The 18,806-nt window shown below is 41.8% G+C and overlaps 1 long non-coding RNA gene across 1 annotated transcript in view; it reads right to left on the reverse strand.

Moving 5' to 3' along the window:
- Nucleotides 1–15,560: 15,560 nt before the first annotated feature.
- The window catches only part of LOC310688782, a 65,294-nt gene continuing 62,048 nt past the window's right edge, over nt 15,561–18,806 (reverse strand). Inside the window, exon 3 of the long non-coding RNA XR_014517176.1 lies at nt 15,561–15,682. This is a non-coding gene — a long non-coding RNA (uncharacterized lncRNA). The remainder of the gene's footprint in view (nt 15,683–18,806) is intronic.

Genomic DNA, 18,806 nt, shown 5'->3' on the forward strand with positions numbered 1-18,806 from the left:
GATAAATTAAATAGAAATTAAATCTACAGCTATCTATTCGTAGTGATGTTTTGATTATTCAGTACTCTTATCCCGTTACAGTATTTAAGGAGTGGGGAATCATAGTCAGCCCAAGGGTTGCATTTTCTTCTGGGCCACTTCTGAGGGTCACATGCCGGCCCAGAGGAAAAGTTGGGTACAGAAACAAATGTCCATTTTACTTTTACACCCACGCAGATAGACAGGCATCTTCCAAGTAAGAATGCTCTGTGTTCTGACCTCACCCCATTCTTTCGGAGGAAGTAGCAGCACCACCAATGCCAGGATGGTGCCTCTATCACTTCACCACCTGCTACTCATAGGTCTCCCACTTCACCTCTAGTTTGGCCACATGTCTATCAGCATTGCAGAAAAGGAACTTCAGAATCTGAGCGTCATTTCATTATCCCATGATAGTTGATGCAGTCCAGTTCAGAGCTACTCATTACTGAGAGAGAGAATGTGAAGGACAGAGTTGCTAGCTGTTTTTTAAGGGGGGGAGAGAGGGGGGAAAGTACCAATGCTGCCAGCAGCACCTCTAGCATGTCTGGGTCATTGTGGAGGTTATAGCTGTAGCAAAATGCCTGAGTCACCTCTAGGCATTTTTCCTCCTCTGAGTTTGAGAATCTAATTTGCAACATTGGGTCCTCTTGACCTTTACACAAGGAGTATTCCTCTGGTGCTCATTCCCAGCTCAGAATTAGGACAAGTATGAGGCAAAGAGCTAATTGGAAAAATAGTTTATTGTCTGTAGGGGGTTTCTTTTTTTAACTTCAGCCTTTACCAAAGTTTCCTTCAGCCTTGCAGAAATTTCAATATTTTCCTTCACAACAGAGATGAGCAATGCCTTCATCTTATCTCAGAAATAACACACATTCAGCTTTTGATTTTTATAGATGGACGGGGCTGTTACCAAGCCTAAAAACTCAGACTCCTGCTCCCATTTTGTCTTGGTTAGAAATCAAGAGAATCAGTACTTATTTTGTGGGTGGGAGTGGGCAGAAGGAGAGAACGAAACCAATCTAAATGACATTAAAACCAGGCCTTTCCTCAGGAAAGATATGCTGATATATTGATCTGTTCCATTAATTTGTCCTTGTTTTATGGATGTAGTTTTAGTATTGATTTTACGCTGTTCACCATGACAATATAGTAGCGCCATAATATAATGGTTTCCAGATTAGGGAGAGGGATTAGTTGCGGAAGGGCCAAAGCTCAGTGGTAGAGCATGTGCTTTGCATGCAGAAGGGCCAGGAGATAATCCTACCGAAAACCTCGGAGAGCTGCTGCCAGTCTGTGTAGACAATATTGAGCCAGAAGCTCCCTATGATATTTCCCCTTAATGTTGCCAGCAGATAGATAGATAGATAGATAGATAGATAGATAGATAGATAGATAGAGATAGAGATAGAGATAGATAGAGATAGATAGATAGATGATAGATAGATAGATAGATAGATAGATAGATAGATAGATAGATAGATAGATAGATAGAGATAAGATAGATACAGATAGATAGACACAGATGACTCCCCACTTACGAGGGGGTTACTTTCTGGGCTCCCATGTGCATAAGTGAAATGCATGTAAGTGAGGAGCCTGCAGAAAGTGGTGAACCTGTGAAAATTCTAGCTTCCTGCCCAACAGCTGTTGAGTGGGGTAGCATGGCAGCATTGAGAGCTCCTATACGCCATTTTGGAGCCCTTGAAGTCTTTTTTTATGGACTTCAGACTCTGTAAAGGATCTCCTCATGAGCCACGAGGCTCTTCCTGCTCTCTCCCACCATTTCTGGTTAGTATTGAAATATTTAATGATTTCCCGGCACTGCATGTATATGAGGTCAAGGTTGATTTGGTTGTGCACAAGTGGGGGGGGGGGATGCCTGTCTATTTTTATCTCTATATGCAAATAAAATAAATAAAATCACAAGCTTGTGAGACCAGTATGACTTTTGCCAGGCACTTAAGAGGTAGTTCCAGTGTCAGATACCAACAAAATTCTGGTAACCACCTGTCAAGACTTACATGGCAGAGAACCCAGAAATAGCTCCCTAAGCTACATCTGATGTTTGATGTTGTGTCCAACCAGCTGCTGTTGGTGATAGGTGATCCCTCTGCAGGAGCATTATTGGTACATTATTGGAGCATTATTGCCAAGATGGTAAGGCTCATTTGATAGCAACAAGAAACCAAGCTTTTTGTGTCATTGGCCCAGTCTTGTGACATACTCAGCCAGTAGAGATTCAGCAGCTTCTGCATGATGTCAATTTTTCTGTTTCATCCGGCTTATGCAGGCAATTAATAATACATATTTCCATACCAGCTGGTTTTAAAAGTTTCACATGGTTTATATTTTATGTATAACTATTGTAAACTTCTCTGATTTTTTTAATGAAATAGAATTTTTAAAAATAAATAAATAGTAAATAAAGTGAGTGCCTTGTGTAATATGGTGCAAGTAAGGCTGGATAAAAATGTAATATATTAAATAAATGTGCCTTAGGGTGGTTCTTTGGATACTACTGCAGCAGGCAACATACGTAAATGGAAAAAACCGTTCCTAAAATTGGTCTACCAGAATGAGAACTGTGATGTTGGAAAAATGGGCTCCTTTCCCACAAAAAAGATAAAAATTGTTGCTCCCATGATACACTCATTGTGAAAATAGACCTCAGTGTGCAGTTTCTCTGCTTCATAGCCTTCAGTGTGTCGTCAGAACCAATCCACAAGGCATGCAATGCCAGTAGCAGAAATGAGCCAGTTTGCTGTATTTCACAATACTGCACACATGTTAATAAATGATGGTATTCAATCTCAAATGTACCTGGTTTGGAATATACATTTGTGTCACCCGCAATGCGTGGACAATTTATGAATCAGGTACAATTTCACCCAGGAGCCCTCCAACAGCATGGAATTGTTATCAGGCTGCAGTGCAGGCAGGGCTGGGGAATGTTCAGCAGAGCAGATTTCCAAAGCTACTGCTTCCATAGGCACACGAATTGTTAATTGTTAACCCCTTATTCTCCTCTAATGCCATGTGGAACATAGGAGCACAGGAATACAGGGACCTACCTTATGCTAAATACAAACTAGCCCACAGCTTTGTAAAATTAAAAATGCAGGATTTAATTGCATTTGCCTTCAGAAAGGTTACTCAGAAGGATTACATTAAAAGCAAGGGCAACCCTAATAGGTTGTTGCAAAAAAAATTATACATTTGCTTTGAACCAATATTTCCTATTAAATGCTATTGACTAAAAACTAATCAAATACACAAGCCAATTTGTAAAGGCGATTAATATACGTTATACCCAAAGGGAGAGGTTGAGAAACTACTTTTGCATTTAATTAGGCAATGGAGAACGTTCTCATATGTTATTAACTATAATTTAATAAAAATATGCAAGGTAGTTCAGTTAGGGCTGAGCGATGTTTAGCTTTCAGCATTGTGATTTATCACCAACTAAACATTGCTGGCGCCACCACTGGTGGGAGGTTGCTTCAATCCTCCTTCCCCTCCCCAGCAGGAGGAGGAGCCAGCCACTGAAGCTGAGCTGTTCTCAGCTCCATGCTTCACCTCCATGTTTTTGAACATGGGGGGCAACCCCCACCTCCAAAATATTGGGAGGCCCCAAAGAGCTCAGCGTCCAGGAGCTGGCGCCCCTGCGTATACTTGTCAGGCCCACACGCCATATGTTAGAGGAACCTGTACTAGTTGTGGCTCCTTCAATGGGTCAACCATCAGTCAATATTTACAACTGTCAAGGTGAACCACAGGTGATCAATCACATAGATGTCTAGTTTGCAAAATACATTTCCCTCAAAAAAAATGTGGGGAGTCTTTATGAATCAAGTATTCATATGGAACATGCAAGTCAAGTCCTATGAGATGTTTTCTATACAATGAAAGACTCTTGCTGGACTAATAAATGTCTGGACTGGGCTATTGTGTAGAGGATACAAGAATCCCAAGACGAGTAGGGAACATGGAGCATGAAAAACAAAGGGAAAGTTGTAGGGTAATAGAAAACATTATCTGCAGCAGTTAATTAACCATTATAGTTAATTATATTATTGGGGGTACATGTTGTGCCAGGTAGCACAGCTCCTGGGATTCAGCAATTTTGGATTCCCTCTGCTATATATGGGTCTGCAATTATTTAAAATTCAAGCTATGCTACAATTCTGAGAAGGGCCAAACGTTCCAACTCCTCCTCTGCTCCCAGCAGCTACTTGCCAGTGTCCTTCATTCATTACAGATGATTGTGGAAAAACAAAATTTCAGAAGCAGACAGTTGCAATTAGAATGATCAAAGAAAATAATTATGCTGATTTTTTTAATAAAAAAAACTACTACAACAATTCAAGTTATTAAAAAGCAGAAGCAGTTTCAAGTCAAAATAAATTTCTGATGCTATTTTCCATCTGCAAAGCCAGTATTGTACAAAAGGCAAGAAACCAGCAGAGGAACTAAACCTTTATGATATTTCCATCCTTTCCTAAGATTCTGTTGAGCAAAATGCCATTTGCCGTGAAGAATATTAGACCTGGGAATAGACAGATATGTACCCCAAAGCAAGGAGAGTCTAGGTTTTTTTCACCCTTCCAGCAAAATTTCTTCTTTGTAGAGTAATTTGGTCAACTACTTCCCAACTCTCCACACATTTCAGGTGGGCTGCCTACCTTTTTTTAAAATATATTTAAAGAACCACTTGCAAATTTTACAGAATCATAGAATTGTAGAGTTGGAAGAGACACCGAGAGTCATCTAGTCCAACCCCCTGCAATGCAGAAATCCTGCCCACAGCTGTCCCTGGATGGGCTTGAACCACCAACCTTCTGGTTAAGAGCCGGACGCACTGACCCATTGTACCACAGAGACCTTTTTATGTAGAGGTTATAAGATTGGAAGTGGGGTTTGTTCCAAAATACCCTGAATTTGTGCATAAATGTGACTGGATAATTTATCCAACATCCTTACTGGTGGGTGTTATACCACACAAGTGAAACCTGCCACAAGATCTTGCAGTGTGGAGTTCACCTATATAACGTTCAAACTCCATTTGCAGAATACTCCATTCCATTGCTCTCCTCTCCAGTGTTCTGCCCACCATTTTCCAGTCAGCATTCTGAAGCAACTGAGCATGCTCAGTCTTCATTGGGCTGCTTGGTGTCACCGTCCCCCTTTAGGATGTTATTTCTGAACACTTTTTACTGACCAGCTGCATGGAGCTAAGCTAAGGCTTGGCTTAGTATCTTACCCAAACCCAGACTTGTGATTAAGCCTCTCCTCACTAAGCAAAATTCCTAGTTCGGATGACATGATAAGCCAAGCTTTGACTTAGTTTAGCACTGTCATGGGAAGGATCAGGGAGGTGGAAAGAAACTCTTATCCAGAAGCGTGAAGTCTCACTGAGCCATAGTTCAGCATACTGGCTTATGCAGAGCAGCTGGTTATGTGACTGCAAGTTATAGATGTCCGGGTACCCCCTTTTAGGGGTGCAGCAGCTTTGCGGGATGGTCAGTGCCTCCCCTCCCACCAGCGATGCAGGGCTGGGCGTCAGGGTCTGATCCCTGCCAGAGGGCAAGCTTCAGCTCACGGAAAATCCTGTTCTGTGTCAGCCTGTCACACAATTGGTCAATGGCAGGCTGCCATGGCTGGGCTGGGCTCTCCGGGGTTGGGCTTGAGGGAACAATCAGGCTTCCCTCAGGTTCGCTCCCAGGGCATTTAAAACAGGCCATGGCAGGCCCAGACATGCAGCTCTTCTTCGCCGTTTGCATCTCGGTGAGGTAAAAAAAATTCAGAGGTTGACATACAACTTTTGGCAGACAGCTTTTCATGTGTCTGTTCTCAATCCTTCAGTTTTAGCCCAATTTATGGGGTAGGTGTGCTGCCACAAAACCTATTGCTTTAAAAAACAACCAGGCTCTTTAAATGAAGGCATTTCATCCCAAGGTTCTGCCACTCAGTTGCTTCTTTAAAATTCTCAGAGCCTGGAGCAGTGCTGTGAAAACCAGAGCCCTCCTTGAGGAAATCAGGTCTGCTGGAGAGTAAGTCTTTGCTTCATGTGAAGTCTTTTGTGTTCCAGGCTGAGTCTGTAGCAATTCCCAGTTTTACAAACATATTATGCACTGTTCCTGACAAGGAGGAAACTTGAGGCAGAATGCAAATAAATATACATTTCCCAACAGAAATTCCCACTGTCCAGGTGGCAATTCTACCACACAAGAGCTGTCTGCAGCAACAAGACAAAACAGAGTGTGATCTTACTGCCATTCGTGCAGCTTCCCATACCAGAAGCTGATATAAAAACAAAAACGTACACTGTCTTTTTCTCAGGACTGGATATTCTACATACCCCCGTGGCATTTTTTTTCTATAAAAAGTTGATACTGCTGCAGGTTGTGTGTGTGTGTCTTAGCTTAACTGCTTACAAATATACTCCATCAAATAATGGTGCTTTTTTGACCTCACACATTCAAAGTGAGCAGGAAAACATAATTGTAGACTTGGTAGGGTTGGTTGCTTATTTGAACTGACATATGTCTGTCAGGTGCCAGACATACATAGAAGAAAATAAAACACTCAAAAATGTCCTTATTTCCTTGTAGAGGTATCCAAGATTCATATAAATATGGATTTTGTTTGTAACACTTTCATGTTACACAATTTGAAGCTGAGGGACAAGAAGATTTTGATAGTGTTGCTGGACATCTTTGAAATAGCTGGATTTGTTTATCAGATTTGGAAGAACTGTTTTTGAGGGGCCCATTGAGTGTATCTGGTTGGTGGGGGAATAAGAGTCCTCAAGTGGATTCAAAATTGCTGGACAGACTCAGTTTATCCTAAAAGCCTTTAAGAGTTCAGTGGATGTTCTCCGGGTTTGTTGACCTTTTTCTATTGCAAATTAAATCTTCCCTATACTGTATATTTGGAGAATGAATTAGACTGATTCATCAGCATATATTCTCAAGGCTTTGTGCATTTTCTGTGCCTGTTTGCCAGTCTATATACAACTACAGAATTTTTATTTTTATTTTGCAGGCAACCCTGCTAAGGGAAATCTTTAAGGAAGAGAAAGTGTGAGGTGGCTAATCATGAGAAACGCCAAAGAAATTATGCTTGCTGGAAGATATCCAGAGTTTAATTCTGAAGGCTGCACTAGATTCACGCTTGTTCACAGTCACAACTGTTTCACAAAATACAAGCGTTTAAGCCCCTATTCTTTATTCTTGTGCATCGAAGCACATCTGATCTATAAATGTATCTCATTGCAGACTAACATTCACCAGGCGGTTGCTGCTTATTTTTACTGCAGGAGGAACATCTGTCTGTTCACTGGGCTAGATGTGAATGCCGTGGTTTTATTTCCCACTTTTGAAATCCATCTCCAGAGAAAAGAGGGAAGAATAAATAAGCCTGCTGCTTACCCACTTTCAAGTCTTTGCTGATCCTTGGCCTTCTATACATCAATACACACAGGACTGTGATATGTGGGATAAAAAGGTCAGCTGGGTAGGGGGGGGTGATAATTAGTTACATAGGAAGCTGCCTTAGGCAATGTCAGGCTGTCTAGTTCCATATTGCCCACACGGCCTGGCAGCAGCTCTCCAAAGTTTCTGACAGGGGATATTCCCAGCCATACCTGGAGATGCCATGGAGCATGTTGTTGTTGTTTAGTTATTTAGCTGTGTCCGACTCTTCGTGACCCCATGGACCAGAGCACGCCAGGCACTCCTTGCGTTCCACTGCCTCCTGCAGTTTGGTCAAACTCATGCTGGTAGCTTCGAGAACACTGTCCAACCATCTCATCCTCTGTCATCCCCTTCTCCTTGTGCCCTCAATCTTTCCCAACATCAGGGTCTTTTCCAGGGAGTCTTCTCTTCTCATGAGGTGGCCAAAGTATTGGAGCCTCAGCTTCACGATCTGTCCTTCCAGTGAGCACTCAGGGCTGATTTCCTTAAGAATGGATAGGTTTGATCTTCTTGCAGTCCATGGGACTCTCAAGAGTCTCCTCCAGCACCATAATTCGAAAGCATCAATTCTTCGGTGATCAGCCTTCTTTATGGTCCAGCTCTCACTTCCATACATCACTACTGGGAAAACCATAGCTTTAACTATACGGACCTTTGTTGGCAAGGTGATGTTTCTGCTTTTTAAGATGCTGTCTAGGTTTGTCATCAATTTTCTCTCAAGAAGCAGGCGTCTTTTAATTTCATGACTGCTGTCACCATCTGCAGTGATCATGGAACCCAAGAAAGTAAAATCTCCTTCATGGATCACTGCCTTGTTGTGGCAAAGGGGCTTACATAACCCAGAGAAGCTATGAGCTATGCTGTGTAGGGCCACCCAAGATGGACGGGTCATAGTGGAGAGTTTTGACTAAACGTGATCCACCTGGAGCAGGAACCGGCAAGCCACTCCAGTATCCCTGCCAAGAAAACTCCATTGACAAAGACAACAGGCCAGGGAGCATACCTGGGACATTTTGCACTGAGCTACGGCCTGTCCCCAAATATCTGCTGCTGATGCAAAATGCCGTGATCCTGTGACACATTGATTTATATTGTCCATAGCATATGGTGTACCTGCGAAATGAATGCATCTAACTGTGACCACATTCACACCATGCATTTAAAGCACCACAGCACCACTTTAAACAGTCATGGCTTCCCCCAATGATTTGTGGGAGCTGTAGTTTATTAAGGGTGCTGAGAGTTATGAGGACACTCTCATGCTTCTCCCAGAGTTCAGTCCCAAGAGTTTCCTGGAAATACATACCCTCCAACATTGAACCTGAAAAAACTTCCCTATACAGGGCTGCCTTCAGATGTCTTCTAAAGGTTGTATAGTTACTTATCTCCTTGGCTCGGGGGTCGCAGAACTCCATAACCAATGAAAATAGGGACATCCTACCATACCCTCCAACATTTCTTTGATAAAAATAGGGACATCCTAAGGGAAAGTGAGACATTCCAGGATCCAATCAGAAACCGGGATGGCTTCTGTAAATCCGTAATGGTCCCTGGAAAATAGCGACAGTTGAAGGATTGATTGTTAAGCCACTCTGGGGATCTTGCTACCTCTGTCTCCACCCCTTGATGTAGGATGGGCACTTATGCCTTGCCAAAAAAGGGCAAATGTATCAGCAGAATAATGGGCAAAAGACGGCACAGGTTTGCATAGAATTTGCATGTGCTCATTGTATGCATAAGAGGCAAATTTAGAACTAAAATTGAAATAGAAATGCAATACACCTCACCATAGTGGGTAAGATGACCTGTGTGTCCGAGTGCCGTCAAAATGCTGTTGATGAGCAACTTCAAGGTGTCTCCTGCTCTCCCATCTTATAGTTCACTATCTTTAAACCAGGCTTGGACCAGGCAGCCCTTTAAACTAGGAGTACTTCAGAAAGAGGCTCGTCCTCTGTAAATAATGGCACATGGCAGCCCCAGCTTTTGATGTGTGACATGCTTCATGAATAACTTCATGGATATGTTGGCTCTCAGCAGGTTGAGCAAGCATCTTGTTTACTTTCATTTAATTTGAACTGCATTTGGCCTATTTCAGAGGTATTAGGATGCTCTCCCCCCCGTCCTGCCCACTCCATTTCCATTTACTTACTTAAACCGGTGGCTAGAGAGGTTCCCCCTGCCCTGAGCTTCAATGCTGGATATGTGTATATCAGGATTAACTTTTCAACTCAGTAGTAAATTTTCATTTGTCATGGAAATTGTGAGTCATGAAAAAATAATCTAAACTTGGCTTGTTTGGACCCAGTAATAAAGCTTTTTACAAGACATGAAATAACCAGGCAGTGCAAATTCAGATCTCAACTGTTCTTGTTGGGGTTCTCAGACAGAAGCAAAATGATTCCAGATGCATTCAGGGTGCTTGTAGCTCTTGCCTTACTCTCTTTCATAAATACTGTTAAATTCTGATCAGTGTTCAAGATTGCATTTTGCCACCAGGGACCTAAGGTAATAGAGCAATATTTCTACAAGATTTGTTGCCAATGTCTTCCAACGGCTAGACTTCAGCGCACAAAGCAAGCTTCTTTAATATTTTATTCCCCAGGGTTAGCTTTTTAATGTTCAGTGCTTCCAAAAGTAAACAGAGAAAATACCTGTTTAGTCTCAATACAGATCAAAAGATTATTTTGCAAAGATGGAATGACCTTGGTAATAGTGGTTACTGACAGAGTGAAGCAATGCATGAGATCTGCAGAATTCAGCACGATTCAGAAAACTAAAAGAAAAAAAGGAAGATCACCTTCAAATTATTTCTTCGTGTAATGCACAATAAAAATAATAGAAATCGGTTTTTTAATTGAAGGAAGGGTTGTACAATCTTTCATTTTAAACTTAATTCAATCAAGTAATATTATGAATAGGATTTTAAATGCTGTATTTTATATTGCTGTAACCTGACCTGGGACCTACTAGTGATGGATGGAATATTGTTGTTTTCCTTCCTGTGATTTAAGTACCAGCACATTGGCTTAGCACTAGAAATTGTTGGTATGATTAAGTATCAACATATCGATATACAGCATCTGAAGTCTCCATTCTAACTAATAGAAATGAAAAGCCATGAATATGGCCACACCTTTTTTTAAAAAAAAGCAATATGGTTATAGCTGGAAATAAAAGAAAACTGCAATATCTGAAATAAAAATTTACAGTGGTACCTCAGCTTAAGTACTTAATTCGTTCCGGAGGTCCGTACTTAACCTGAAACTGTTCTTAACCTGAAGCACCACTCTAGCTAATGGGGCCTCCTGCTGCCACTGCACCGCCGCTGCACGATTTCTGTTCTCATCCTGAAGCAAAGTTCTTAACCTGAAGCACTATTTCTGGGTTAGCAGAGTCTGTAACCTGAAGCATATGTAACCCAAGGTACCACTGTACATGTTATGTCTGCAGAAATCTTATGTAGTCAAGACTTACCGTATTTTTCGCTCTATAACACGCACCAGACCATAACACGCACGTAGTTTTTAGAGGAGGAAAACAAGAAAAAATAATATTCTAAACGAAATAGTGGATATATGATTTTTGTGGTTCATGCTGTGGCCACAGACATGTGATCTGACAGTGAGTTTGGAGTAGCCCAATGCAAAAATCCTGAGGATCCATGTGGATCCATGCTTTGTAACCACGGAGGAGGGAAGGAAGGGGAACCATGGATCCTCTGCTCACGACTGCAGCAGATCCCCCCCGCCACCCGCAGGCATTCGCTCCATAACACGCACAGATATTTCCCCTTACTTTCTAGGAGGAAAAAAGTGAGTGTTATGGTGCAAAAAATACAGTACTTATCATAAAATTAATTCAGCCTTTTTCTTCTGTACCACTTCACTTTAGCCTATGATTAAATTCAGCCTCTAATTCTGGAAAGAAGTGAGTTCATTTAGGCTCCTAGTCCCTACTCCTGGCTGCCATTATATACAATGTATATCCAAGTACAGCTGTTTATCTCAGACTTCTTCAAGTCATTGCATCAGTTTCGGTAACAAACTGCTGAGTCTTCATGGCAGGAGCCGTATTTTTAACCTACAAGGACAGAACCACACATTCACTTCATATATCATGCCCTTCATTTGAAATCCCAAGGTACTAGTAAGCAAATGGTGTTTCCGTGCGCTCTGGCTTCCGTCACGGTGTTCCATTGCACCAGAAGCAGTTTAGTCATGCTGGCCACATGACCCGGAAAGGTGTCTGTAGACAAACGTTGGATCCCTCGGCCTGAAGTGAGACGAGCACCGCACCCCATAGTCACCTTTGACTGGAGTTAACTACCAGGGGCCTTTTACCTTTTTTTTACCTACTAGTACAGTATTTTTTGAAAAAATGCAATGCAAAATAAAACAGCAGCCAACTGGCCATGGCAGATGTTTCATTAATAAATGCAATGGGAGCCTGGCATGATTTGCTACTGTAGACAACATGCCCTGCTGCCCCACCCCTACATCTAGGCCCATACCCTCCAACATTTCTCTGATGGAAATAGGGATGTCCCATTCCATAATGATAATTTTACTATCTATGCCCCAAACATCTTACTGGGTTCCCCCAGACACTCTGGGCAGATTCCAACCTATATAAAAACATGATAGAACATTAAACATTAAAAAAACCTTCCCTATACAGGATTGCCTTCAGATGTCTCAGGGGCTGGATAAATCCATACCCTCCAACATTTCCCCAATGAAAATAGGGACGTCCTCAGGAAAAGCAGGACATTCCAAGATCAAATCAGAAACCAGGTCGGCTTCTCTAAATCAGGGACGTCCCTGGAAAATAGGGACACTTGGAGGGTCTGTAGGCCTCCTCTCTGTCTCTCATTGTACCCTGACACCACAACTACAGCCTTGCCCGCAGCAGCCCGCAGCGCTAAGGGTGAGAATATGGCAGTCAATAAAGCCATTCAGAACTTCCACCCTATTAGTAGTCGTACACTGTTAATGTGCTGGCACCTCAAGTCCCAACTACAGTGCTCCCAAATGAGTTCACTTCTCTTCCTCTCATTCTTTCACAGCTGTTGTTACTTATTCTTACCACCCCTGCACTGCTGCATATAATTTACATTCCTACACATATCATTTATATTTCGCATCATTGATTCGATTCCAAAAATTTCTTTCCTATTTAGTCTAATAGATGTAAAACATGATTTAGACATTTGCTCATAAATGTGACTGAAACCAGCTGTGCCTCCACAAGTGATTGGATAAAGCACAATATTTAATATCTTTCTGCCTGCATTAATGGGAATTTCACACTTTATGTGTGGTAACAAACACATGCCTGCATCCTCATGTGCACATGGTGGGAAGCAGTGGCCTATCCAGCCATTCTGGTGTGTGTCTTAAACAGAAAAGGCTGAAGTTTTAACCCCGCTTACCTGAAAGTAATATCCACTGAATTCAATAGGACTTTCTTCTGAGTAGGCAAGGTTAGCTTTGTGCTGAAAGTGAGAAAGATAAAATACGCTGCATATGTAAAACTCATCCCTAAGTAAACGCTGACACCATAAACAGCTTCCTCTCCCATGTGAGAGAAGTGTGTATGCATATGTATATATCTTCTCTCAGATGGAATAATTCCATGTGTGCCTAGAGGAAGCACATAGCGTGTGTCACCCAGAAACAAAGAAAAAATGCTTTCTGCTTCTAAAAACAACTTTTTGTTGCTTATTCATATGCAAATGGTCCTGTTTATTCATATGAAAATCTTTGTTGTTTATTCATATGCAAATGTTTGCAGATTTCATTGACTGGACAATTAAAATTCATACCATTAATCAACTAAAATTTATTTGAGTGACACTGTAATAGAGAATGAGAGCGATATGCAGGGACTGAAAATATGGAAGAACATAAGAAGACTCCTGCTGGCCAATGGCCCATCTACTTCATCCTGTTCTCACAGTGGCCAACCTGATGCCTGTGGTAAGTATGCAAGCAGCACCTGATCATAACAGCGCTCTTCCCTCCTGCAGTTTCCAGCAGCTGGTATTCAGAGCCATAAGGCCCTCTGATCTTCGGGGCAGAGCATAGCCAACTAGTAGCCATTGAGAGCCTTATCTTCCATGAACTGGTCTAATCCTCTTTTAAAGCCATCCAAGTAGGTGGCCATCACTGGCTCCTGTGAGAGCAAGTTCCTGGGTTTTAACTATTCACTCTGTGAATAAGCACTTAACCTCGATCTATCCTGAATCTTCCAGCATTCAGCTTCATTGGATGTCCATGAGTTCTAGTGTTATAAGAGAGGGAGAAAAACTTTTCTCTTTCCGCTTTTGCCCTACCATACAGTGGTACCTCTGGTTGCAAACGGGATCCGTTCCGGAGCCCCATTCGCAACCTGAAAGGAACGCAACCCGTATCTGCACATGCACGGCTCACAATTTGCTGCTTCTGCGCATGCCGTCATTTTGTGGGTCTGCGCATGCGCGAGCGACGAAACCCAGAAGTAACCCTTTCCGGTACTTCCGGGTCACCGCGGGACGCAACCTGAAGCAAATGTAATATGAAGTATGACTGTAGTTGTGTAGGCTTCTATGGTGTCACCTCTTACTTACCTTTTCTCTAAACAGAAAAGCCCCAAATCAGTGGTGTAGCATGGGGGGTTGTCACGGGGCAGTTGCGCCAGGCACAAAATTGTTAGGAGGCGTTGGTGTTGCCTCAGTACAGCTGCATGCTTCCCTTTCTGGGCTCTGTTGAAAACGGCTTCTCCATGCAAACCAGGAATTGACCTCTCCAGACAACGGAACAACTCTTCTTTCCTTATCTCTGCAGTTGCAGTCTTCTGAGTGATACGGACACCATTAGGCAGTTTAATGCACATGCATACTCCATCCATTTCCCTCCCTCCCCTCCACACAGCCCTGGGCTTTGCAACCCACACTACACCACTGCCCCAAATGCTCCAACTTTTCCTTGAAGGGGAACTGCTGCACCCCCTTTCATTCTGGTTGCCCTTTTCCAAATCTTTTCCACCTCTGCAACCTCTTCTTTGAGGCCAGGCAACCAGAACTGTAGACAGTGTTACAATTGTGGTTGTACCATAGAGTCCTATAATGGCATTATAAAACCAGCAGTTTTCTTTTTTGTTCCTTTACTAATGACCCCAGCATGGAATTTGCCTTTTCATAGAATCATAGAATCGTAGAGTTGGAAGAGACCACAAGGGCCATCGAGTCCAACCCCCTGCCAAGCAGGAAACACCATCAGAGCACTCCTGACATATGGTTGTCAAGCCTCTGCTTAAACAGACACACTCAGATACGCAGCAGCAGCAGCAGCAGGGACACTTGGGTAAGGCTGCTTGTCTGTGAGGGTGTCTTTTGCTGGATCAGGATGTTTAGCTTTCATAAAGCCAGTGCAGAAATTCACATCTCATATTTCTTTCAGGAGCAGATCTAAAATTCTACCTATCAATCCACTCTGGTTCTTGATTTGTCTCAAAAGTAGCAACCTTATTCCCATGTAAGCAGAGCTAAATTTCATTTTGAAATACAGGAGGTACACATTAGTTTCCCAAATCAGATGATGAGTTGTAATAAATATTTTAAATCTGAATTTCATTCCTACCAACAGCAGACATTTCAAGATGATTTCTGTTTAACCTAACAAAGCCATGTCAGCAGAGATAAAAATTATGCCAGAAAAGATCCGTCAGTATAATCCTATAGAATGATAGAAGATGACTTTATTCTTGCCATATTTTTTACCTGGCTGCGCTAACTGCAATCTTTTTATTGTGGTTTAGAAGGCATATATAAAACATACATTTCTGAATGTGGCTCTGCTTTCAATTTATTTGATCTGTGGAATTAATCAGATTATGCTAATATTTAACAGAGGGGTTTTTGAAAAAAATAATCAGATTTTATTCCTCTTGGCTGTGCTCAAATGAATCACATCCCTTACATTATGTGACATTTTTCTTTTTCTTTCTCAAAGGCCCATGGGCATCATGTGAACATTGTTTAACTTGTATAACATCAAATGTGCATTTCTCTATCATCTTCCAAAGTGGTTTATTGAGGTGAAACTGAAGACCGCATGAAAAATAGAACAAAACAAAAACATTATTTGATATGATTAATGTCTGTTCAGGGAGAGGATCACGTCACCAGAATTCTTCAGGCCATCAATCTGAAAAAAACCGAAATGTTTCTAAATGGCACAACCCTGTGATTCTAGTGCTTGTATTACCACAAAAGGCAGTATTTACCTTGTTTGTATGGAAACACTAACACAGCACCCACCTCTTTACAATTGAACCACAATGCCTATAGGAGGGAGGTTGGTTCCCCTCACATAATGATACTGAAGCATAGGAGTCTCATGAGACTAGAGATTTGGCCTGGAGGCTGTCTCATAAGACTTCAGACAAGGTGCATTGCAGACAACCCCCAAATGTCCTGTTTAACGAAGACATTCTGAAAAAAGCAGTTTAGTTGTGAAGACAGTAAGAAAATCAAGCAACCCCAAATAAACCACCTGAATTACATCTAGCCTATCTACTCCAGGACATTGACTCTTATAGAACATTACAGGTTGCAAGATTCCTGAATTCTGTTCTTTCATATAAAAGACTTCATGGAATGCTGCATGACTATTAAAATCTAGTAAACTCTATCCACCATCTTTACATTCAAGGCCACAATATGGTACATCTAGAGACTGTATGTAATGTGAAGGAGATTATGCGTTGAAATATTTTAGTTGATAATTTAGAATGTAAAATGCTACTTTATTTACTGATTGGTTTTATCTGGTGGGCTTATAGCCGAATAAAGTTTTATCTATCTATCTAAGCAACCCAAAAGTCAGGAATAGCCCCAGGCTGAGCTGTCCATGGCCTGCAAACAGTAACTCCACAGAGAAGTGATTCAGCTTTTATCCTGTTCCCTCCCACTGGAGTCAACAGGGGGGGGAAATTACACCCCATCTTATTGTGGTCAAGTTTCCTATTAGGGTAGTAGGCATGTATGTTGAGCAAGGGATAATTAAAAATCAACATAGGTTTGTCCCTCTTCTGTGCCACTCACAGCACATCCACAATGTTTTCCACTCTGGTTATATTTCTAACATGTATTCATTTCATTCATTCATTTGCTATATTTCTAGGTCGCTTTCATCAGATTCATAAGGTGGCATACCGTATTCATATTTAAACAAAGAAAACAATTATAAAATGAAAATCAAAACAACTGATGCAACCAAACAGTTATAACATTTCACTGCAGTAAATGGAACACTTCTAATTCATGTCAGTCTCTTCAAGCAATTCATCTGAAGAAGAAGAAGAAGAGTTTGGATTTGATATCCCGCCTTTCACTCCCCTTCAGGAGTCTCAAAGCGGCTAACAATCTCCTTTCCCTTCCTCCCCCACAACAAACACTCTGTGAGGTGAGTGGGGCTGAGAGACTTCAGAGAAGTGTGACTGGCCCAAGGTCACCCAGCAGCTGCATGTGGAGGAGCGGAGACGCGAACCCGGTTCCCCAGATTACGTGACTACCGCTCTTAGCCACTACACCACACTGGCTCTCAATGTCCCAATGGCCTGGGTGAAAAGATAGGACAACAACAGAACCCTACTAGTGAAGATGTCATCTGCAAGGGGAGGGAATTTCAGAAGTTTCCTAGATGAATCTGCAAATCTAATGCTTTTATGGATTTTGATGTTAACAAAAAGAGTGTGTGTTTAATATTGTTGTGTATGTGTTTCATTTTACAGTTCCGTTTTTACAGCTCTCCTTTTCCACACTTGCTAATTTCCACACCTCATCTAAGAGCTCCCTTTTTAGGATAGATTTATGGAGAGACTTGTTAACATGGCAATAACCACATTTTTCACTCTGCTACTGCCTGTCAGCACCTGCCTTATAGGGGCACTAGAAGATTCAGACTCAGCTGATCTGGCACACAGAATGACTTCTCTACAGACAAAGGTGAGCTTCTGCCATTGCAATGAGAGAGGAAAAGTTTTGTTTGCAAGTGGGGAATAGGGCTATGTGTTCTCAGAGACTAGATGCATCTGAACACCAGTTAGAACATATAAGTTTACCTCCTTCGCTTCCTATCTCCAATCAGCATGTAGGGTAAGGGTGGAAGCATTTCTATAAGAAACCCAGAACTTGCTGATTTCCATACAGTTCTGGGTTCATTCTAGAAATAGCAGAGCAGGTGTGTGTCACATCCTGCCTCAAGTGGCCTCAAGTGCTCCAAAAGGGCAGCAATGTCACCACTGCTTTGGTGTGCTGGAGACTTTGAAGAACACCAGGTAATGCCCAGCACAATCTGAGAGGTGTCTCTGGGCCTTGCCAGGCTTTGCTTTGTACTCAAAAACTCTGCTTACAACTGTGGCTGAAAATGTATTGCTTGAACTGTATCATATTTTGGGGGTATATTTTAGCTCAATAGCCTACCATGTTTTCAGACCTTGGACTAAGGATGCTCAAATCTTTCAATTTAAGTTTTTCTTAGCTTCTCCTTCTCGTTTTTCCAGACGAGCTCTGCACATTAGTTTGCATATTTAAAAAAATTAACAAGTCTCCATGAAAATTCAGCCGCATTTTAGTGTGAATTTCTCCACCTATACATACCTTTCTATGCAATTTTGTCTAATACATACATTTTTGCAAAGCATTTTTGCCTTATATAATGCACACGTGCATGTTATTTTCACTAATATGTGTATTTTTATAGGCACTTTACCCCAGTGTGCATTACTTTGCTAAAGAACTGTGTTACAAAATTCGGAGAATTGCAAATTTCAAAGGATGACTGTGTTTCAGTACACATATTGTTCTGGAAAGTGTGAATTAGTTAGGTTCACCTTATGAACTGGACTGAATTTCTTCCCCATCAGTATCTGGGTCCCACTTTTAAACCAAACATGCATTTTGGGAATCCATTTCTTAATTTTGTACCCTATTTTTGTATGGTGGCAGCACTATTGCTATAACCCCTCTTAGATCAGGCCACAACTCAGTGGTGAGACCCAACTCACTAGTCAAAGACCAAAGGCATAGCTGTCCCTTCCTGCCATCCCTTGTTCAGGAGAAGAAAACCTCCATCCCTTGCTCAAAGCATATTGTTTGTGCAAACTGAAGCAATGAATTGCCAACCTGCTCGCTCACTGGCCTGTTCTCCTGGTGATTCAGTTTGAATTGTCTGTCCTTTCTGTAAATCTTAATGCCTCATTAGATTGCATTAAAGATGACAGTGCCTATTGATGGTAGGTCTGAAAACCAGAGATTATGGTGTCATA

The sequence above is a fragment of the Podarcis liolepis genome (assembly GCF_965112155.1).
Source record: "Podarcis liolepis genome assembly, chromosome: 11".
Lineage (NCBI taxonomy): Eukaryota > Metazoa > Chordata > Lepidosauria > Squamata > Lacertidae > Podarcis > Podarcis liolepis.